At 43.8% G+C, this 23,401-nt stretch overlaps 1 long non-coding RNA gene across 1 annotated transcript in view; it reads right to left on the reverse strand.

The window, feature by feature from the left end:
• The window catches only part of LOC141970752 (uncharacterized), a 46,320-nt gene that overhangs the window by 11,724 nt on the left and 11,195 nt on the right, over positions 1-23,401 (reverse strand). Inside the window, exon 2 of the long non-coding RNA XR_012635221.1 lies at positions 10,552-10,625. This is a non-coding gene — a long non-coding RNA (uncharacterized LOC141970752). The remainder of the gene's footprint in view (positions 1-10,551; positions 10,626-23,401) is intronic.

Consider the following 23,401-nt stretch of genomic DNA (forward strand, 5'->3'; position numbering starts at 1 on the left):
ACTGTCTGGTAGCCTAGAAAGTAATAAAGTAAGCTGTGCTAATTGAAACTGTAAAATATCTGCTTCTCAGAATCAGCTTGTTCAATACCTTGAATAAAACATACAGCCCCCTGAATTCAGCTCCTGTGCTCTGGATTATAAATTCTCCTCCTTTTCTATCTTTCAGAGCACTTAAACTGGAAGTGCTGGTATTAATTATTTTCAGGGGGTTTTTTGGCAGTCATTTCCTCTAATAAAATTCTATTCCCTTAGGGAATTATACATCAATTAATTCAACTTTTCTTGTGTCTTTTGCATGAAATAAGACATTCCAGCCTGTACTCAAACCTAAAATTCCTTCTCTCCTTTTGAAGGTCACATCAACAGGCAACAATCTTTCCCCCAAACTCACTCATACCAAGCTCTATAAAAAATGCTCCAGAAGCAGCCCATTGCAGGTTCTCACACAGACACTGAGATGAGATAGTCCAAACCCACTGGCTCTCATTTGTAGATTCGTAGAACTTCTGGAAATCTGTATTATAATGCTGTATAGTTTTTACTCATTGAAAAACTCTACCCTAGATCCCATTCTTGGTGTTACAAAGAGAGCATTGTGCAAAACACCCAAGTCTCAGTGGCTGGAGTTCACACAGAAACTGACGGAATTAAGTATCCTGTGACGATCGAGCTATAAGGTAGGAATTAATTCAGTCCTCTTGAGAAACCTCAAGTGAAGAGAAGTCACCACAGTCCATAAGTTAAAGCACTAAGCAGTCTACCACTCTAAGACCACATTAATAGCAGCTGCTTGATACTCTGCTTTGGTTTCCTCTTTGCAGTGTAAGAGAATAAACTGTTTCTCCGTACCCAGTGTTTATAGCTCCCCTCTCCAGAATGGACAGATGATGCAGGCAAAGGGCAGAGGAATATTTTATGACGACACCCTCAGGACTGCAAGGAAGAGTAAATCATGCCAGCTGAGGTCTAGATGTGAAATGATTTCCATTCCTGCCTGCATGAAAGCAACATTCCAAAACTGCTGCAGCCTGAACTACTGGGATCAGTACTTCTCCCATCCTTGCAGCCTCCTTTCTCTTTGAAACAGCCCAGTTACTTTGCATTGTGGTTTATCTAGTGCATGCCCCCTCAGGTGGAATGCCACTTACAGGTAAACTACTTTCTGGGGAGATTTGGGGGTTTTCTCCTTTCTCTGCTGAGGAAAAGCAAGCTACTTTTCTAAATGCTTACCTCTCATTTCGTAATATAAGAGAGAGCTGAGCTGCGACCTAGAAAACATATAACCACTTGGAAGTGAAAGGAAGCAAATGGTGCTTGCAGAAAGAGCTTACTAGCTTGGTACACCACTTTCTGATAGTCACAAGAGGTAACACATTTTTAAGTACTTCAAGAGAACCAGAAAGCACGGCCTGGATGTGTTCAAACAGAACTCCAGCTGGGCACATCCAGGGGGCCTAAGCAAGAGAAGACTACCTGGTTTTCAGAAACTGACAGCCAGATAATCTTCCTGTTGTGATGAAACTCGGGAAGAGCCAGGAGGAGAGTGTAGCACAGCTGTTGCTAGAACACAGGATTCAAATTCATGAAATCAGAACCCCAACTCCCTCCTGCCACCTCCCTTCCTCAGGGCTTCAATTACCTTAAACCTTCCTCTCACTACAGTATAAGGTGCTAAAGGTTTTGGGAAGAGTCTATTCCTTATTCTGTTTCTGTAGCACTTTACATGACAGACTGTAGCAGCTCCTGTAATCCAGTTTCTAAACAGCATTTAAGAGAAGTGTCCTGAGCTTGAACCCTTGGAGCCATCTTCCAAGCATCCTCAGAGGGTTGTGGAATTGCCAGGAGTGATGCCTAGAACCACACGAGCAACCACTTTGGCAGCTGCTTTTTTTGTGAATGTTAGTGATCTGTACTAACCCTGAGCACATGCTGCTAAAGAGAGATGTTTCAATTGCCAAGTCCAGAACTAAAAAGCAAAATATTTGCTGCTGCACCGGTCTCATACATCAGCAGCAGGAAAGGAAGAAACTCTGAGTTCTCATCCCAAATGCTTACTTTTATATAAATATGACCTTAATTACAGTATCAACTTCAAAGTCCAAAGGCCTCTATCTCCTGAGGATACTTTGAAGCCATCTCGCTTTGAAAACAGACACATTCCATGAGAAAAACCAAAGCCATAAAGCATCATTCACATCTCTGGGTGGCTTTTGTTTAAAAACAAACTGTGTGGAGATGCTTGCATTGTTCTGAAGATGGTAGGGCATAGTTTATATACAGCATGAGGCTATCCAACTTTTCCACAAATATTGTTCTTTTCATGGGATTGAAAGTATTTCCGGCTTCCCAAAGTTGTTTATATTTGGCTCAGTCTTTCCCCTACACTATTCTAAAAGGAGATACATAATCTACCAAGCAGCCACTTGTTTGTTCTCAGTCTCAGCCACACAACCAATTTCACTTTCCACACAGCTCCCTCAACTCTTCATCATAAGATGACATCTTACATGGAGAGCTCCAAATCTTTGCCTACAAGAGGCCTAGAACCAGTGATGTTGGTGGTCTCCCCGAGGTCTGACAAGGTAAATCAGGAAAGCGTAAGTTTGGAAAGCAAAGACTCTGTTTTCATTGGTCCTGAGTATAAATTATTAAGAACTGGATTCTGAACAGCTCAAATTTCAGGAGGATTGGTATATGCCTTGATACAAAGTTAATTAGGCATTAAAAAAGTCCCATCAGAGCTCGGAAAATATCATCCATAAATTTCTCTACTGCCTCATTAGCCTTCAGGGCAGCACCTCCAAGTAAATCAATTGATTAAAAAAACAGTAAGAAGATTCAAGATTATTCAGAAACCTCTATTCATAGCTCTGATCACTAGAGGATGTTAGCTTATTTTTCCTCTTTCTCAGAATACCCCTTCCAAAAAACAACATGCAACTAGGGGGCCAAGCATCTGTTTCACCTTGTGCTACAAAGTCCAAAGCCTGTGTTCTGTCCTCCAAATCCGATGCATTTCCACTGTTCTCCCAGTCTCCTCACTTTGAAAGACTTCAAACCTCAGTCTAAATGGCTCACTAGTAAACTGCTAGAATCAGAGGGGAAAACAGAAATGAGATGATTGGAGATTCTTGCATCTAAAACCAGGTATCAAAGCATAACTTAATGGGCAAAAGATTATGCTGTATGTAGAGGCAGATAGGTCAAACTAAAACTGAAATGTTTTACATGAAAGCAGAAGAGAGAAAGTGCTAGAGAAAATATTCTAAGTCGGTGGTTTTGAACCAGCTTACTTGTAAACAGGCTGCATAGAGAATACTGTAGACCCACCCGCCCTGCTTCAGCCTCTCCATACTACCTTAGGCCAAGTCAGTGGCTCTGTGCTAATCAGCTGTAGATCTCTTCCACAGGCAGTGAACCTATTGATCTCATTTACCTGGGTGTGCTGGGCTTTGTCCCCCTCATCTTAATAGCCTGTGTTTACACATTGCTTTCATTTGAGCATCAATAAAGTAATTAATGACTGGGTCAAGTAACACAGCTGCTGACAGTGAATCATACACCCAGCTCTCTCAAACATACCTCTTCTGAAAGGAAACACCACGTAGCCTCACACACAGTATTTCCACCAATGTTACATTTGCATTTTCATTTCCGATTTCCCATTAGCTGCTCTGCAGAGCCATTACAGCCTTGAATACTGAAACAGAATTCTTTGACTTGAAGCCAGTGCATAGTGGTCCTCAATCAAAGTGCACTTGGGTACATTAGGAATGCCCCCTCCCTGCATTAACAGCTTCTGCATGCGAAACATGGTGCTTGAAGATCCGTGACTGTCAGCACAAGACCCCTTATTTACACCCTAATTACCCAGCACTGCTAATTACCAAGTCAGAATTGCACTGCCCTTGTGAAGATTGCCACTTTCAGTGTTTAAATAAGAAAGCTAGTAATGCTTTAAAGAGTCTGAATGCTCATTCAGTCTCCCTGCTGAGACCACTGGAGACTCAGATGCTCAGTGTTCGCAAATCAGATGCAGGGAGTTTGTTACCTCAGGAAACTGAGAGAGGTGACTGCTCTGACACCACCAGCGAAGAAGAGGGGTTGCTCCACTTTGGAAGGATACTACTGATTTCGAAGTGAAAGGATTTTTATTCCAGAATGAAGCATCATTTCCCTAACAGTAAATTCTGGAAGTCTTGAGGCTCCAATGAATATTGCTACAGGAATGACAACTGTTACATGGCTGAGTTGTTGAGAGGTGCGGCTCTCTCCCTTTCAGAGAGGTGTCACCCAGAGATTTCGGAGTCGTCTGGCAAGTGTGGCACAAGCCTACTCAGAACACGGATCCATGCAAGTGTATATACAAGTGTCTGCTTTTCCCCGTGTTTCCCTTGGACTCCTCAACCAAAAGTGACCCAAATTAGAGACCAGCTTTTTTTCTATTTCTTAGTCTGTCCTCCGTGCACTAGGTCAGTGCAATAAGAATCCTAGTATTCCTGAATACACACAAGTCTTCCCTTAAAGTTTAAACTCTGGCTTAACTAATTCGGTCTTCCTGCTTTATGAATGTTTATTAGCACCAGCATCCCAGAGAAGACCAGGACATCCTTTGTTCACTGAAGAGACACTAGTTTTACCACCATAAAAATATTTACAGAAATATATGTAAATTTATTGGATGGGAATATTTCAAATAACTCCCATTAGCACAAGCAGGTGCCCAAAATTTACAGCATTCCCACTTTTTTCAAGGCAGAAACAGCTCTTAGACATCTTACAATGTTCTTGTCCTATGTCACCCTTCATCAGAACAGGTATTCAGCACCCACCTGGGAAGCATCTGAGGCGTGGCGATACTGGGGACTTGTTTCCTTTGTTGGTTCTTGCAGGGGCTCACGGTGACATGGGGCTGTTTGGCCCAGTTGCCACACAGGAGCCCATGCAATCTCACAGCATGATGCTCTCAGTTATCTCTGGTTTGCACAAACAACTCCTGGGTTGACCTTTCAGAAACAATCAACCCATGACAAGCAAGAATGACGTAACTAATCTAATCCCCTGGAAACAATACTGGCTTGGCTTGAGCTCCCTGGGCACTTTTGATATGATGCAAGGGGAAAGGAGATGTGGAGGGAAGAGAGCTGTCAAGGGAAGAACAGTACAATCTTCTCCTAGGGGCAAACTTTTCATCAAGGCAGCAGAGCAATGAACTCCTAGAACAAAAAAGTACTCATGCAATTTCCATTTCTTCTACTGCTTTGCTTTCTTAAAACCTAAATAAAGTGGTAGGCCAAAAGCTACATCTTTGCAACACTAAGACACAGACAGGGTAGAGAGGATATTGCACACTCTCATAGGATAATTCTTTGCACAGTTTAAGCTCAACAGCTAGAATCAACTTTGAATTACAAGTTTCTCCAGACAGCCATACAGAGCAGGAACCTAACACTGATACTCTGTGCATCTCCTTTACAGAGTATCTCTCCCTACAGTTCTTGCCTTATTATCTCTACTAGTTAAATGCCAGAATTGAGAGATACCAAACCCACTCAAGGATACATTTGTACCACTGAAGTCAGAGAAATGTAGTGTCCATGGAGTCAGGAGTTCACCCAAGGAGCTATATGGGCTCTGTGCCCTGGCTTGAACATCAATTTCTCAATCTAGCCCAGAAAGAGAAAATAAAACAGGCCTGGTTCTCTGGAGAGAGAGACCAGCCACAGATTTTTCTATTTCAAGTAAAACCAAACTGCAAAGTCAAGAGAAAAAAAAAACAAAAAAAACAAAAACACAAGAGCAAAGAAAACAGTCCCCAAGCCACAGAAAAAGCGACTCAAACTTCGACCAGCAGCAAATACAGGTAGATAGAAGTTGCAGCCAGACTGAATTTGTCAGCCCAGAGCACTCCCTTTCAGCCACTGTGGCTGGGCAAATTGGCTACCAAGCATCTCCTAACTGTGCAGAGAACCAGCCTCTGCAAAGGCCGTTTTTTCCCTGCACTGGATGCTTTGGGTAAAAAGTATATTGTTCTGCTGTAGCTGTTGTGTTGGGAGCAGTAAACCCCAGTGGGCTAAGCCTTGCACAGGGGGTGGGGAGTGGCCTGCGAACTGTTCCTTCCCTCTTTCAAGAGAAATGTGCTTGAAAAGTAAAGGATTTAGCTTCTCCTCTGATAAGCAGTGCCCCCTTCCCATAAGAGTCCTTTGATTATATTTTTTTTTTAACCATAAGACTCCAAAGAGCAACTTGTTCCTGCTAAGGCACAATGCGCTCGATACCAAACCGTGCACAAGAGTTGAACTGCTATCTGCAGACATCTCCCTGTAGGGACTGACAGGCCCAGAGATGGCATCAGGCCAAGCAAAATAAAGTGTTTTAATCAAATTCAACCCTTGAAAACCTTTAAGCTGGAGCCACAGTCGCTTTGCTCGGAACAAAATCTTTGGGTTTCTTGTCTGGTTAGTTGCATAAATAATAGTGTTGAAAATCAGCATTTTCTTCAGTAAATGCTGCAGCTCAGGGTGCTGATTTGTTTGGCCAGCACCATACGTGTTCCATCCTTACTTCCAGACACGTTGGCACAAACCCATCAGCTATACAATGGCTTAACTGACATACCCTAAAGCCCCTGTGCACCACCATCCCCTCCTGCAGGCAAAGCCTGTCAGGACCTCTTGCTATTCATATACATTATCCCCTCAATGGACTTTTATAAGAGTCACAGGGAAAACAGGATTACTCTCCTCCCCACTGTGCAGAGTCTCTTTTAACATTGATAAATATTTAATCAATACTAAATGTGAAGGCAAAATAAACAAACAATCCCTGGACACTGAATAGCGCCAAAAAAGCAAAGCTGAGGCACTAGCACAGAGTCAGAGACAAGGAGGACAGATGGTAATCACAGAGAAAAGTTTGCTCTGTTTTACGCTCGGTATCCATTTGCCTACAAAGCTCTGCTTTGATTATTGTGGGATACTGATACCCACCAAGATCAGCCTGCTTGTGGTAAGAAACCAGAGATGTGGGGTGAGGCACAGCAGACAGGTGAGCCCTCGTTAGGCAGCAATGGGAAAAAACATGGAAGCAACTTCCCGAATGTGCTCAGTCCAGTACTCCGGTGTTTAACACAGCTGCTAGTCTCATTTACCTGAATCAGCAAGAGAATGTTTTCTGGTTACAGCCATGACTTGGGCCCTTATGTTTAGCTTTGTGCACATTAGAAAATGTGTTATCTTTATTGAAAGGTGATAACCACATGGAGGCAGAACTGATCCACCGTTGCCTCTTTCATGGTCTTTGGGAGGACACCAAGGTTTTTACTACCTTCTTTGCTCATCTGTAATGCTTCTTATTGTTTTTAAAATATGGCACGCATTCCCTGACTCTACATAACCACATCTTGCATAAGGGGCTTTGACATGCTTCAAAGAGAACTTTATGAAGAGCTTTCCCCTGTTGTACTGCCACTTTTGTATCTTCTCTTTTAAATGGTCTGAGCTGAAACAGCTCTAGCTTAAGTCAGCTCCTTATGAGCTGACATCAGGAGTACATTGCTAAAGTAGATAGGATCAGTAAAGTTTTGGGAGCAGTTGGATGGGATAGAGGGGCTAAAGCTGCTCAAAATCTTGGAGCTAGGCACAGTGTAAAGAGGCTACCTTATACACTACAGTGAAATAGCTGGACAGAGATAGGAAGGTGGGTGAAGGGTAAGAGGACCTTCCATATGATTTGTGAAGACTCCTGACACAGGGAAGTACTTCAGTGTTACAGCCAAGTGATAAAAGCTTCTTCTTATCCATTATCATAATCTTTAGGACTAAGTTATTTCCATTAGCACTGAGAAAGAATACAAGCAGCTAGCACTATGGTATGTAATGCATGAAAACGTCAGCCCAGGAGAATCAAGTGAAGCCTAGCACCTCACCACGTGTCAGTTATCCCCGCATGCATCCCTCCTCTGCCTCATGCTCTCTATCTCCTTCCTTTGCACTGTCAGCCTCTTGTGCAATTGTGAGCAGAGGACAAGTGTCCTGCAGGGCTCAGCACCAAAGATCTCCTTCATGGTACCTGCAGCCAAATTAACTCAATGCTGTGAGTTTGAGAACTGAGATCATCAGATTAATTTCTGTCAGGAACAGAGTGTGAGTTTTGTTCATGACCCTCATAATTGGTGGGGAATCTCCATTGTATCAGAGAGAAGATAGAAACAAGAGTGATATTATGATGGTGTTAAATGCTAATCAGAGTTTTAAATGCAATTAAATTTTAGGGGGGATTAGAAGAGGCACACGTAAGATCCGTACACTGTGACAAATGTCCTCTTGGCTTTTTTGACTATATGTAGGAAAGTTAAATACAAAAACCTTTTAAAGGATAAATAATGTTTAAGGTGACTTGACTTGAGAATCTCAAAACTGCACCAAAACCCTGATTTTTCAGCTTCTGACCAGAGCGTAATGAGAGCAAAAGATGAAATGGGAAGGGAAGATAGATTCTGGCGTTCAGACTGCTGTTAGCTCTGCCTGCACCACCTACAGTCTTTTTGTTCTAAATCACATTCACTGACTTCTTTGCTATTCCTTTGCAGCCACATGTTGAATATGTAACACACACAATGAACATTTGCTATCGTTTTCAGTTACTAACTACAAAAGGAATAGCTTTGAAAGAAAATGAAGCTTTTTAGACTGAAATAGAACCTTTCTAAACGGTCCCATTACCATGAATTGGGACAGCTTTTTACGGGAGTGCTGCTTACGAGCTGTTGAGCTACATGGAAAATGTGCATCGAGCATATGCCTTGAAATTCCAGTATATAAATCTCTTCTCCCTTTCCAGGAGCAAATCCTGAATGTCCCTTTCATGTCATAGCCAGGACAGTGGGAGACATTGTACAGAGCTGTTCATTTTTGGACATGCTGGGCTGGGGTGAGAGTTGCTTCTCTTCTTTCTTGGGAAGAATAATTAATTAAAACTGAGTGATCTAGTTCATGAATCATTCCCTTATTCCAGCTGCATGAATTTTGTCCAGCTGGCTGACCTTGATCGGCAGATAATTTTTGAAGATAAGCAAAGAAACCCAACTCTTTACCTTTTTTTAACCAATGGGTGCTTATGATAACAAGCATGCTAACAGTGATGTGCAGACACATAAAATTCCATTGCTGGAGTTGGAGAAATTTCAAAAGCACAATAGGCAATACCAAAATATAATTGCAAGGCATTATTTTCCCCCATTATAACGTTCAACTTGGGTGTGTAAATTCTGAACCTTGGTGCCTCATATAGGCTGTAAGAAAGATGCAAGCTTGTCCAAAGTTAAATTAAGTGCTTTCTTCTCACCATCATTTACATACAGAGTTTAAGTCCTACCTAGGGAATAATCCCTGCATTATATGAAAGCCCACATCAGGCTAAACAAATTAGCAAAAGCCCCAAGTCAGTCACACATCAGGCTAAACAAATTGGCATACCTTAAGTAAACCTCAGCACCTATCTATGTGTACCCCACTAGACCATAGCAAAAGATAGCTGAGCTTAAACTTTTCTCCTCATCATCTAAATCATCAGGTTTGCTTGTGTTTGCGTCCAAGGTTACAACCCATAAAATCATTGCATCTCATCTTACACATAGTACTCATTGACAATAACTGGATCATGCACCTGCAGCCTTAACTCTCACATCTTTGTTATTGTTCAATCCAGCATAAACAATAAAACATAACAAAGGAAAAAATCTTGTTGGTAAAAAGAAAAAGAGTCAATAGTTGTCAGTTTGTTGAGCTGGAGAATTAAAAAGCAGGACTCCATGAACTACTGCCTTTTTTCCTTTTTTTCCCCAAGGAAAAAAATCATTAATTCTGCAAGAGTCATAAGTTAATTGAAGACAAATTAATAGAGTATGCACAGGAACTGGAGTTCAAGATTAATTCAATTTGAATCATCTGACTGAATAAACTAAAGCTGCTGCATTTCTGTGGATGTGAGGGTGCAGAACATTTAGCATCCCCCTTCTAGAGGAACCCCTAAAACCTGTGATGCTGTGCAGAGCAGCTGCTGATAATGGGACCTGCTGAATGCCTGGAGTGCAGACCTCCGGGAAGAGAAGCTCCCGCAATACTGTAAGTAGCCAGCACCTTCTTGAGAGGAGTCTCCAAGCCCCGTGTCTTGCCTGGCCACACGGCAATCCCCTCCAGGGGCACGATCTTCACCTGATCTCCTTTCAGTGGCTGTTTCACAGACATTTAGAAGGTGCAGGGCAGGCCTGCCCTTTGATCAAGAAAAGCCTTCAGTTGGGCCCATCCCAGGCTCTGCTGTTTGTGGTTTTATTTCAGCAGGTGAGGGCAGAGGGTGTTATGAGCAAGGCTTGTATACAAACAAGCCAGTGTTTTCCAGTGAAAGTCTGTAATCATACTGAGTATTCTGCCCACAACTCCAGGTAGATGCAGAGCAGATTAGGAAGTGGTCCTGACAGGTGGACTTTATTGAATGGAGCTAAGAGGACACAGTTATGAGGAAAGACAACTGATGGATAGATGGAGCAAATACCTGTGTTGTGAGAGAACAGCTGGAGCAACAGATCTGGGCTCTGGAAAGATGCGCCTGGCAATCAGGACTTCTGGCTGGAGAGGAAAAAAAAAACAACCATGAAAATCAGGAATAGAAACAATAGAAACAAAAGGAAAGTTTTCCTTTCCTCAGCATCAGACTCTTGCCAGCAGAAGAAAGGGTTGGAAAATGGACAGAAACCACCATGTCTTTCTCATGGATATATTTGTAAATACAGAATCACATCCCAAATCCGTCTCCATTTTGCTATGAGCAAGTCACACATTTCAGCCCCTGATTTTAAGGTACAGCCTGTTCCCTCAGTCAGCCTCGCTTGCTTCCACTGCACCTGCCCTGGAGTCAAAGCTGACTGGAGGCAGATGCTGCTGGGGAGGCACAGCTCTCAGCCTGCTGCAATGGCTGGCAAACTGAAGCACTACCGATGTTTCCCCTCAAAAATCACAGCTTTTACATAATTTACGTAAGAGGTAAGTGCCTTTCTTTGTCAGGGATGCAGAACTGTAGAGGCTCCTTACACACCGTATTTCTTTAAATATGGAGAGAGCAAACATCTTATTACAAAATAACGCGTTTCAAACCTTTGTTTAAAAAGCCTCTCTTCCCTGAGGATAATGTAAAAGCCTGTCTGGAAGGAAGCAAGTTTGAGATGTCTGTGATCTCATTTGTGTGTGCATGTGTTTCTGCCTGCATGGGCAGATAGATAACATCTCTGCTAAACACACACACCCAAGCAGTGCCAACAAGCGTAGGTCTGGCAAATTCACTCTACAGTTCCCCTCTCTGATCTCTTCCTTTCCTCCCACCTCTCTTGTGAGCAAGAGGCTCCAAATAAAAGAATAAATGTGCATACAAACAAGGCATCACAAAATACAGCCATTGTAGGATTTCAATATGGAACAACAGTTTGTAAAAACTCAATAACAGAGCTGTCAAACCAGCTTTGTATATCCAAATGATGTTTTGAACAAAGGCTTATAATCTCCAAAGGTCATGATGAAAGCAGCGTCCCCCACACCCTTTCACATCCCTTCTAACACATCACCCCACCTCAAACCTCCTGGAGATGTTTGCTATGCCACAGTTAAGCTGGATAGTTGGTACAGAACAGGGGAAGTGGCTTGTTTTGATTTTATTTTAAATATTTTGACAAAAAATGCATCTAACAAGCTCACTGGTTTGTTACAAACGCACATACACAGGACCTACAGTAGCTTTGTTAAAATGTCATGTCCGAGACAATGCTGGCATGCTGTGACAGCTTACCTCCTCTCACCTTAAAATTAGCAACAGTCCTGCTAAAAGAGGATGCTTTAATATGATGTGCAGATAATCATCCGTGTCTCTCAGGAAGAAGGAAAAGCTCCCTGGAAAATCCTCAAAGGGACCATAACACTGAGATGGAGGCTCAAACATCCTAAGAGAAGTTCATGCCAAAAAAAGCATTGGATAGCATAAGCACACTGAAACACTGCTAACACAGAGGCACAGATTTAAAACATTTTGCCGGTGTAACCTATAGCATTTCTAACTGTGAATCAGCTCATACCAGAAAAACCGTTTTACCCCAATATAAGTGCATCACACTAATGCAGTTGCCAGACAGGAGTCCCCAAACAGAAAAGCTCACCCAAGCACGGCCTCCTGTCCAGCAACCAGGTACCCCAGCATACGAGCTGAGCTGTACATAGCCACAGTAACTGGCAATTATAGATAATCATGGCAAATCTGGTATGAAAAAATCCAATTATCTTAATCCTCTTGGAACCGCTGTACCTGTACAAGAATATAAACCTCCTAGATGTACAGAAGTAAAGGAATTCAGCATCTCCTAATTATCATTTTATGACCTACTCTTCTTTTTCCTTGCTTCTGCCCCAAAAATGCCCCCCACACATACATGCAAAAGAAGGAATATACTTCAGATGATTTTAACATCAAACCCAGAACTGGAGTGGTGTGGAGAAAGTCAATAGAAAGTATAAATAACATCACAAGTACCTGCCTGTGTTGATAATACATTCTTTATACCTCTGACTGCACGGTGTGAAGCCAGCACCAGTCTTTTGCACCTGCTCAAAATAACTTGCTCATATTACACTCTAAGGGACAGAAAAACTGAAACTAAGTCTTCTGGGAGTCTCATCTGCTTTCTAGCTCATTTTTCCTCTTCAGTGACCCATCATTCTCTCTCTCTAGCCCTACTCATCTGTCCAGTCGAGTTCAGGTGCAAACTGGGCTGACTAGGGAAATTGAACAAAAAAAAAAAATCGATATACACATTTGAAAAAGCAGCAGACAAATGGACTTGTTATCTTCAAAACTATCTTTAAGGCTTGAAAAGGAAAAAAATATGTACAGAAGACCTATGGACAGCCAAAAAATAAAAAATATTAAAAGTGTCTGTTGAAGTGTGTCCAAATCAGAGAACAAATCTTACAAGCATCAGGAGGAGAGGCCATGGTTCATCCCAAATACAAAACATCCCTACTCCTTGGGTCTCACAAAGGACCTGAGAAATAATAAGGCATTTTCTCTGTTTGGAGAATTGTTTCCAACACAATACACTTCTGTAACAGATTGAAGATGTAAAGCTAATCAGATAAGGCATATTCACAGAAATCAAACTTGAGGAAGTTGCCACCTTGACAGACTTTCCTACTGATAATTTTCTGACCTCTTGTAGACAATTTTGCTCACTCACAATCACTTTCAACAGACCACGCTCTTGTTTCTGTGTACTTCACTTGGGCCCTGTATAGCTTCAGTGAGGACAAAAAAAAATGGGGGGGAGCTTTGTTATGAAGCTGAAATAACTACTCTGGGAAACAGTAAAGGGTGAAGTGGCTTTCACAAGATGTATGCAGTGAGCTATTTTTCTGAGTTTTGTTCTTTTTAGAGTACCTATCTTTCCGGTGAACGTTGATAAATCATATGAAAAAAGGAGTTGGTGCTCAGGAGCTTATAGACTGTCATTATATTAATCAATATATATTCAGGATATCTTCCTGGAGGCAAGATCCATAGCTAGCAAAAAATTGGTGCAGCTCTGTAGAAAGCCTGTTCCGATATAGTTTGTTATTCTAGCTGCTATAACTAGAAAAATATCGGCTCCAGAGTAGGGTCTGGCCAAATCTGGTCTCATTCTGACTTTCAGTGAGCTCTCCAGAAATCCTCCTCTGATTTGACAAGTGGCTGGAGAGAGAGGTACGATGTCACCTTGATGGAGAAGCAGAAAGTGGGGGGAGCAAGTCCACAAAGTGTGGATGGAGTCACATCTCAAAGCAGAAGGACCCGCTAGACACACAGACAATGCATTAGGAAGAGGTCGAGCAGGCTAGAGAACATGCTCCGCGCCATCAGCCCCGAGGGTGAGGGTTGATACGTTTTGTTGGTGTCAGTGTTAGTTACCCCGTTTATGCTGCCCACAGCGCAGCCAACCTGTGAGCAACCTCACTTCAAACAAGAGTGGTCAGTGAAAGAAGTGGGAGGGAGGGAGCACCGCAAACCATTTTCTTGATGCAACATCCTGACAGCAGAGAATAAGGCCCAAGCCAGGAGCATTTGGTCACAGTTATTTCATCTTGCCAGGATAAGATCAAAGCCCTTCAGAAGGTGGAACATTTCAGATATAACAGAAACTGCATGATTCTATTACAGCTCCATTTAGAGCACAGCAAACCTAGGCTGCCCGTGACACCCTGATGAAGACTGTATAACTTTTTGGCTTAACCACAAACACAAAACTTCAAGGAAGTACGCTTGACATTGGAAGGTGCTCAAACAGGCGTTATCCAGTATCCGGATTTTTTAGTGGGTTGTTTTTTGGTTTTTTTTTTGTCCTTTGAATCAAGGATTCTTATACCAAGTGTTTGCCTCCGAGAGCGAAGTGCAGGAAAACAGCATATGTCTCAGCAGCTAAAGCTGCAGTGGTGTCAGTGCTGATATTGTTCCAAGAAATTTAGAGAGAGTCAGTTCTTTGTCATAACACAAGTACCAGAGTGATAGACATTAGAAATGTAAAGCCTATATCTTGCCTTGGGCTGCCTGTCTGTGATATCTAATTTCAAATATTTTGGTGCTCTTCATTTTGGTTCAATGAGCTTAACTCACTTTTAATAGCATAGTTAATTGCCTAATTGTGAAAATGACTGCATCTATCTATTAAGCAACATCCTTTATGGAAAAAATCTGTTTGTCAGAATGAATGCCCCTACACTTCACACAGCAGGTGTTAATTTGTTTTGTGTGACTAGGTAGATAGCTCCTTAAGTATCTGGGTAAGCATTACTATCTCACACTCTTATATTACTGTTAACTTTGAGTGTTGAAGTTGACAGATGTTCATTAGTCAAGGCATATACAGCCCTCCCCCTCCCTTGGAATATTAGCTTGTCTCATGTATATTAATTAGACTCTCCTTGCAACACTTCTGCAGAGTGGGGCAGAGTTTTATCATCATTTTATAGACCAGAAACCAAGGCACTAGGAAGTTAAATAATTCACATGAGATTCCCTCAGAAGGCCTGTAGCAGAATGCAAGACCTTCACAAACTGTGGGCACTGGTCCGAGTGACTGGCATGGCCTTCCTCTGGGAATTCAGTCAGGAGGGTGCTAGTCCTGAGAGTAGTTAGTCCTGATCTCTGCAAGGGAAGGACACAAGTTAGTTCCCTAATACCGCAGTCTCTATCTCTGGCCAGCCCCCTTGATTGCTCCTGGCCCTGTGCAGTGAGGTCCCTCTGCCTCAGCCTCACAAACCATTCCCCAGAGTACTGTGCATGCCCAGGGTCATCCTCTGAGGGGGACTGACACTTCGGCCTTCACTAAAGGAACAGGAGTCCTACCTCATCTTGTTTCTGGTAAGCGTCCTTGAAGCAGACTGTGTGCCTGTAGACATCTTTGGGTATTTCACAGCAAAGGAAGAATTCAGCACCGTCTCTTCCCCTGTTCCAGGAAGCAGCCCATCCCCTCCTCTCTGTTTCCAGAGTCCTGCAATGGCTCCCTAACTGCAAGCAACGGAAAAGGGCTTGTCAATCCTTCCTCCAAAGCTAAGCCTAGAACCCATCCTAGCAGCCACAGCTCATGTAAAGTAAATGCCCTATAAATAATCAAAGGGGAAGAATCATTAGCCAGCCATCTTGTAATAACAATTCGAAATGAATGTGTAATTTATAGTGAGAGTAATTATGGGACAAGGCCTTTTAATCATAATGAATGTGCTCAGGTAATAACTCCTGCAGGCTCAATCCTGCCTTGGGGAAGCCTGTGTTTTTCTCTTGGTATGACAAGCTTTCTCAGAAGGAACACAAACGCAATGGGACTGCCTGCAAAGCCTTCAGGGGTAAGTAGGAAATAGCTGCCTGCTCAGACCAGGGGCTGACTAAGAACCTCTTGCCCTCACATGTACTGTGGTGCCAGACAGGACTGTCAAATGGGGAGCCGCAAGGACAAGGCCAGTCTCTAACAGAGCGGCTGCCGAGCCCTGAACTCTGAAGCAAGGTGAGGTCCCTCATCTAGCACAGTGAACTGAGCAGCATCTGGCATTTATCCAAAGTCCCCAGAGGCTGGGCTCCAAGATCAAGTGAGGATTTCACCTTGCAGGCCACTAAACTGAGCACTGAATAGCAATCCCAACCCCAGGACTGTTGCTCCAACGCCTAAGCCACATGGCCCACATCTCATAGGTAATGCTGTGAGGCATATCCAGAGTAAGAGAGAAGCCAAATCCCAGTCACAGATGATGATGTTGTGGAAAAGAGAGCAGCAAGGGGTCCAGGAACCTATATAGCGCACTGTAGCATCTTTTCCTAAAGTACTTCAGAGGCAGAAGATTACAAGCTTTCCCCATGTGAAATTCCTTTGTCTGTGCAGCATTCCTGATAGCTTCTAGCTACAGCCACAGTGATTTATCCAGGTACAGCCTCCGCTCTTGCAAACTGCATCCCAGAGGGAGATTACCTAATGAAATCTAATGGAGCAGGTGATATCAGGTGCAGAGAACCTCTTTGTCCCGTCTGCAGTTGTCACGTTGTCATGCACTGTGGCAACCAGTCTGCAAGGCTTATCCTAATACTGGCAAGAGGGAAATACTACTCTTGACTTATTCTTCCATCTTTAGAGTGACTTCTGTGAAATCAGGCTAATATCCACCTGATACCCAGCTTTGCCAGGTTGGAGGAGGAGGCTGCCGCTCTGTAGCACAGCAATCCCCAGGAAGTGCCAGCTAAAATTGGATAGTTCAGGCAGATCTTCAGCATCTAATCTGCAGGAAGTTTGCCTTTTCTTTTCTTCCCTATCTTCAGTTGCACATTTCTTCCCATTTTCTCCCAGTGGAGGGCTAAACATAGCAAGGCTGAGACCAAACATAACACCAGGCTTTCCCAGATAATAAACAGGTCTGCTAAATCTCAAAGCAGCAGGAATCAGCTCATCCCAGAGACATCTGGGAACTGAATGTGTCAGACAGAACTGAGCAGAGCTGTAATAACATCAAAGTGATATCAGAGATCTCATGCAACAGGGACTCCAAGAAGTAAGAACTGATTCCAGCTTGTCTTACAGCTATGGCCAACATGGAAATTAAACTGCTCTTCTCCCACCAGCACTGTCCCAGCAGTTAAGAGGTGGGGGCTGGGAAGAAAGAAGAATTTGTAACAGATATCTACGCCATACCAGAGGTCTTCGGATGCTTCGGACAAAGCCCCCTGAAGAGAGCAGACAGCTACCAAAGGCTGCTTTTGAACTGTATTGGAGGTCAAAGTCTTAAGAGGCCAGGAGTGAACACTGTACATGTCTACCCTGGGAGCAGAACTCAGGTGAAAGCCTACCTTTCCTCAACTGGCAGCCACTAGTTTCACTCCACTCTAAGCCCAGAGTTCACACTAGCATGCAAACAGTATAAATAGTAAAGCAATACAGTTAGACCTCAATCCTGAACTCCAAGTTCACACAATATTATAACCATTGTGCTTTATTTCTCCTCTGCATACAGCTCACAGAACTCAGCACATAAAACAGTCACAGGCAACTTCACGTTAGAGTAATTTTGACTGAGACTCTTTGATGCTGCCCCTTCACAACAGAGTGGTTAAGCAATGACAGTGCTTTAGTCTTCATCATGCTAACAAGTACCAATAATGATGTATCAAGCTAAACACACACAGCCACTTATCAGAACACAGCTATTGCTTCAGCTCAGCATGAGCAATTTTATTAGTGGAGATAGCACTGCACTACTAGTTTCCTCATCAAGTTGAGACCCCAGATCTGACAGCATCATTTAATTTCACTGCCAAGGCATGACATTTGCCAGCAAGGCCTCCATCAAAGTTCATATACAGTACTTTTGCTTGGGAGATATTGTAATGGCTTCATTATGTATCAGCCAAGCTGGCTAAAGTATGGATGTGTAGCTGGTAGTACAGATAACTGATGTCAGGGTAGAAAGGCAGAACCATAAGGGTAATATGTTATGAACAGGCAGGCACAATTGCTCACCTAATTTATTCCCTGCTGTGGCAGCAATTGCTCCTGCAAATTGCCTGCTCAAACAGAATAGGCAACTTAGTCAATGTGCTTTTTGCAACGTCTCCATGAGCTTTTGTCTCCCCCCACCCTCCCCAGTCACTTCTAAGGCACCTCTTTAGCAAAATACCCAAGCCCCTCACTCAGGGTCCTGTTTTCCTCAGGGTGTGTTGGCACATCAGACCATACTGTATCATAACTGGTTGCAGCAGCAGTTGAAGGTGCAGTCCAGTGTGCCCCAGCACCAAGCTTACAATAAGCCAAAGGGAGAAAAGTCAAAAAATGATCCCTTAACAGCTTTTGGGCTGGAGCTTCCAACTAAAAGTTTGAAGGGTGAAAAACCTGGCTGCTGCTGGGCTAATAACGGCCAATCAGGGCAGTGGGTGCAAGGGTCCGAGCACAGGCTGACAGCTCCCGGGAGAGCTACACACTCCATTGCCAACTAGTCAGTTCTTCCTGGGTGCAGTACAAATCTTTGAGCACAGCTAAGGACGTGGGGCAGAAAATGTCAGGTCCCAGAGTTCAGATCTCTGTTCTCCTCACATTCCAGAGAACGGATTTTTGTGGTAAGGATGGCCCTTTGGCCAGAACAGAAGCTGAGGCACTCTCTTGTTCTGGTTAATACAACAAGGTCTAGGGTAGTGCCTTTAAGCCACTGGCAAGCCTAGGGCTGGGCATAAACCAGCAGCTCAGAAAGAGAAGACTCCAGCTATTATTGCTCCCAGCCCCTTGTTATTCCAGCTCCTGAACCTGCCCACCTCACCACCATGTCCCCCCCATAAAGCAACGGCTGAACGCCCCTTAGCAACAAACGACTGGAGGCTTTTTCAGTTGCAGATGAAGACATATTAGAATATTGCTTTATTGCTGGCCTACACCAGAGCGCACACACACACACACTAGGGAAAAAAAAAATGGGAAGTAAGCACCTTTACTTTTCTGCCCCAGCCCAGCTCAAGTCCCCTCTATGCTAACACACATCTACTGCTCAGCCCTGCTCTTGTTCTGACAGACATCCCAAAAAACTATTCTGTGCAGGAAACCCCACAGGGGCATGAAGATGTCACCAATGGAACTGAGTGGCCTTGTATTTGTTTAATGAACTGAACAGTCCATATCACTGGATTAAACAGTCCCTTCGCACGTTAAGCAGCTTCCCCCATCCACTGCCCTTTGCCTGACTGGACTTCATTTGCTGGTCTGTTTTTAACGACATTCTGCAGGCCACACTTAATTTATTAACAGAATCCACCACCTACTTGATTCCTTGGTTTTGTGCTTTTAAAAGCTGCTTACTGTGAGAGCCCAGCTAGCAGATTTACAGGAGCACTTTGTGTTGCTGCACATATTACACACATGCTTAGGCTGCATTTCCACCTTGCTTCCCTGCCCGCTGCTGAAAATGGAGCTTTGCTCTTTTACAGCTACGGCTATTCCCCTTCTAGCCTGTCCTGTCAGTGCCTGACAAAGTGATCTCAAACCCTCTCCCAATCTGAAGGGTTTAGCATAATTTAACGGGTGTGATGTTACTATTCTTTTCAATAGATTGAGGAAATAGATAGATAACTAGTAGAGGAAACAAAGACCATAGAAGAAATGTGGCTTTCCATCTATTGGAAAGAACATGAACGCAGCGGTGACAGGGAAGGCTGGCAGGACCTTGTGGTACATGTAACTATTTGCTTGCAGCTATATATATACACACATATAACTATTTGCATATGCTATTTGCTTGCAGCTCAGACCCACAACAACAATAAACCCTTCCATTCCCAGACCTAGCTGAGACAAACCAGTAGCATCCACATCTGCCTAGGGTTAATCTCAGGTTTATTCTGAGAAGTGTAACCCCAACTAAGTACTCATTGACAAAGCCGGCTGGAGGGAAGCAGCAAGAACCAGCCATCTGTGTAGACTTCCCTGTAGCACAGCAGTGCATTGTGTCACCGCTTCCCAGGCAGCTCAGGGCAGATGCGGGTGAAGCCAGTTACAAACTGGCAAAATCTCTCCAAATCCTCTAGTGTCACCACCTTATTTTTACAGCAGAGGTGATTAACATATAGCTACTGTGCTTGTCTTATGTAAGGCTGCAACCCCAACAAGAATGAATCCTCTTGGACCTCTGTTAGTGGGTTTCCCACCCTAGGATCTCAACTGATGAAGAATAACATCTTGGAGATGATACCACCGGTGAAAGGAGAACATGGGAGCCCCTGCCAGCGGTGAACTCTTGCTCCCGCAGCTCCTTCATCTCAGATGGAGTTTGATGGCAAGGGCTCATCAGTTGGTGTTGGAGCAAGAGAAGAGCTGAGGCTAGGGAAAGAAGCACAGTTTCACAGGTGCCTAGATATGACAAGGCCTCTTACAGCATCCCACGTGGTGAAATCTCCCTGGAGCTGTAGGATGGCAGGCATGCTTGATGAGTGATATCACTGGGACTGAAACAGGCTGTACATCCCAAGCCTCACAGCAATGTCCTAGACATGAGCATCCAGCAGAATCCATGGTGACACAGGCTGAACTAAAGTTACATTTATAGCTAGGTTTCTAGGAAAATACATTCGTTCTCCATGGTCCCACACTACCAGTTTCTGCAATTGGGCAGAGAGGGCTAAGTGTAAAATAAATTCCATTCATACAACTTTCATGAAACAAGGCAGAGAAATGAGGCTGTATTAATGCCCCACAGAGTGGGCTTTGCACTGTCCACCATCAACACAGAAAACAAATCCCTTCTCCTTTATAGTAGCTTTTTACATACTTGAAGGCTGCTATCACGTCCATCTTGTCTTCTCTTCCCTACACTAAACCATGACATTTTACTCAACCTTTCCTCACAGGTCATACTTCCCAGCCCTTCAAGCATTCCTGTAGCTTACACCCATATCAGTCAGCTCTGTCCTGAAGCTAGGTGTCCAGATCCAGATCCAGTGCAGCAGCTGAGGCCCCAGAAGTGCTGACTAGAATGGAATGATAGCCTCACGTCTCCTACAAAACCCACTTCTGGACAGCATCTGTTCTTTTTGTACCATCACTACCCACCTGGCTGACTTGGTGGGTATGTGACTTGTTTTAACTCACTGCTCCCCTGCTCAGTTGCTACTCGGTCACTTGTTCCCCTTCAGGGAATTCATCAGTCTTCCCTGTTCAGTTGGTCTACATTTTCTCCCAGAGTATCCTCCAGTTTATCACAACTATTCGGAATTCTGACCCTCTGCAATTCACCTGTTCTTTCTACACACTTTCCAGTCCATCATCAAGGCTACTGATTAAAACATTGTCTAACATCGGCCCCACAGAATTCATATGATGGTTTTACAGGAAAACTGTTGATTGCTCTCAGGCACAAACCATTTTTGCATACCTCTGCATAGTTTTGTTTGGACCATAATTCATAACAGCAGCTCATAAAAATGTCATGCAAAACGTAAAGGGTCTAACAGTCCACCTCTTGATAAACCTAGGTTAGCTTTTACTTATCTATTCCTCTTTTAAAAGCTCACAAGGAGCTTGTTTGAGCAGGAAGCAGTTTTCCTGCCCTTCTTCTGTCTATATTGTAACTCCCAGAGGTCAGACTAGCCTCCAGGACCATTTTATAGGTAGGCACTACTAGAATATACGTAAGCATCCCAGTAATAAAAATGTGGGTTGGTTTGAACTTGGCACACTAGTTAGCTTGCCTGGAAAAAGACACAGGCTTTTGGAGGAAGTCTGCCAATAACTATACTTTCTAGTTGTTAAAAAGTTTTTTTAAAAAAAGGTGGTCTTTAATTTAGGGCCAATGTGACCTGGCAATTAGTCACAGGACAGGCTCCAGCTCAATTAAGACAAACAGCCCAGTGTAATGGAAATGGTAATGTGACCAACAGGAGCAACCTGAGTTATAGTCTCAATTTTCTCCATGCCTGATGGATCTGAAATAAGTTCAAAGAAGGTCAAGTGGTTGACTTTTCATTTGCTGATCTCACACAAAGTTTTTCTATCCATTTCTCTCTCCTTGTGAGCTCTCTCTGGACTTGCCATCACTGTTCCGTCTCTCAGGGCCAAAGTCCCCTCACAGCTGTATCTCTGCTATGAAAAAGGTCCAAAACTGACTCTAAGGGAGACTGACCTGCAAACATTAAGCACAGTGCAAGGAAGTGTCATTTCCCATTCAGTCTGCAGGTTATCTTCCGCCTGGCATTTCTCAGACTTTTCCCCCTCACATTAACCAGCTCAGTCTTTAAAAGGGAGCACAAAGCAAAGCCCAGCCCTTGCGTACAGCCTTCACAAGTCTGTCCTTTGACTACTCAGCAAAATGGACCACAAAGCAGGGTCTGAAGCTATCTCAGGGCACCCAAGAACACAAGGGAGGTTGAGGAAGCATCTGCCTCCTGCTCTTAAGCCTCCCTCTGTAAGCCCAAGGGGTGGCCAACCACAGCTTTGTCAAACGCAGGCTGGGAAAATGGTGCAGTCTCCTGTTTTGTAAGAAACATGCCCAAGCTGAAGGCTTCGTGTGCCATCCCTTGCTGGAGAACACTCACAATCACATGCAATGCCTCTTTTCATAAATGACAGAAGGAACTAGCCATGGTGATATAAGAAAGGCAGCACGAGTGCCATTTCAAAGCCTCCATCCCTGGCAGCAGCCCCTCTTTACCTCCCAGGGCAGGCACTCCTTCCGGATTTGTGCGAGGCAACAGTGCCGCCGCGCGGCTGCAGCTCCGAGCCCAGGCCCCGCACCCCGGGGGCGCAGCACCTCCTTTCTCCAGCTACTCCAAGTCAGGAATTAGTTACTACCATGGCGCTCTCCCCTGCCGCAGTTCTCCAACAACACCCCCTTTCGTTGTCTGCTCAGTACCCCTGACGCTACACAACCGAATTCAGGGAGGCGTTAGAAGGCAACGACGCAAAGGGATGTCTCACCATACACAGTATCATGGCAAGGGCTAATTTTGCAAACGCATGTTTCAGCCATCCAGATTGCACTTGCCAAATGTCACAAGCAATTAACCAGTGGCCAGCTTGTCCTTCCCCCTTGCTTTTGACACGCTCCTTGCAGCAGTTCATGGGCAGCCCATCCCCTGCCCAGCTCCCCTGCAGTACCAAAGGTCTCCACAGCTTCTGTACAGATCTTCAGACTCCTGCTGTGACGTGGGACGGCTCATCTAATTTTAATTGTTTGTTGAACAACCTTTCACCAGTTTTAGATCCGAATTCTCTGGTTCCCAAGGTAGAAAGAATTTCTGAAATTGTCCCTCTGATCCCAGTTTTATTAGCTCTGCTGCTAATGTTAGGGAATCACAAAGCTTCATTTCTACAGAATTA

The sequence above is a fragment of the Athene noctua genome, chromosome 26 (genome assembly GCF_965140245.1).
Source record: "Athene noctua chromosome 26, bAthNoc1.hap1.1, whole genome shotgun sequence".
Classification (NCBI taxonomy): domain Eukaryota; kingdom Metazoa; phylum Chordata; class Aves; order Strigiformes; family Strigidae; genus Athene; species Athene noctua.